This window comes from Sinocyclocheilus grahami, unplaced genomic scaffold, assembly GCF_001515645.1.
Source record: "Sinocyclocheilus grahami isolate Dianchi unplaced genomic scaffold, SAMN03320097.WGS_v1.1 scaffold4146.1, whole genome shotgun sequence".
NCBI classification, from domain to species: Eukaryota; Metazoa; Chordata; class Actinopteri; order Cypriniformes; family Cyprinidae; genus Sinocyclocheilus; species Sinocyclocheilus grahami.
In genome coordinates, this window is record NW_015509140.1 from 3054 (window position 1) to 4013 (window position 960).

A 960-nucleotide genomic window follows, 5' to 3' on the forward strand; every position below is an offset into this window, starting at 1 on the left:
CACATATTTGCTTTGGCTGCAACTCAACTAAAGGTTCAGGACAGAAAAAAAATAACAAGAACTTCTAAATGAGGGCCAAACTTCACAAGACCTTCACAAACTCATAATTTCTGTTTGACCTGGCAGAGCTGGGCAAACTTTAGCATCTGCTCTGTGGCAAAATGCGGTGCAAAATATAATGAATCACTTGGCTTAGAGTGTGGGGCTTTCTAAAGAGGAATAAGATTGTCTCATTTCTCTCTCCTTCCAGACAGCTGGACTGTCCAATTGCACCGAGGTAAACCTCCACGCAACCCCAATTTCGGTAGTTGGTGTAACACAATCCATTAGATGTTTCATTTATAAAACACTCAAAACCACTTTTCCACTTCATTAGTCCAATTCTGAAATTCACAGCATTGCATGAGAGAGACACATTAAAAACTCTTAATAGTCAAAATGACTTTGTTTGTACCAGCCAGAAGCCTCTACATGCCATGATAAATCATGGATTCTGTCTTACCTGAACTGCTTGGTTTTAACCGCTTCCATTGAAGATGCTTCCTGCTATGGGCCTGGAAAACAGACTCTTCTACATGCAAACATTTGCTAAAGGAAGTTCTGAAATCTGGATCTGAGGCTCTCTGTTGGCCAGACACTGCTGTAAATCACGGCACTTCAAACCCCTTCTTTGACCGCACCGCCAGGAAAGTTCACCCCAAGAGTCACCCTCCTTCTAAACATGCCAAACGAGAGTGGTTTGGTCTGATTAATTGAAGTCCCATGGGGATGATAGCAGCTGAAGACTGGACCAAAGACCCAGAAGAGCCCCAAAATCCATAGATAAATTTCTGCACACATACGTTCCTCCAGATGGGAAGAGAAAGAAACTTTGCACAGGTTTTGTACCAAAGGCACAGATCACAATTAAATTTAATTAGGAATTTTAGAAGCAATCAAGGACATATTTAATGAAACAAA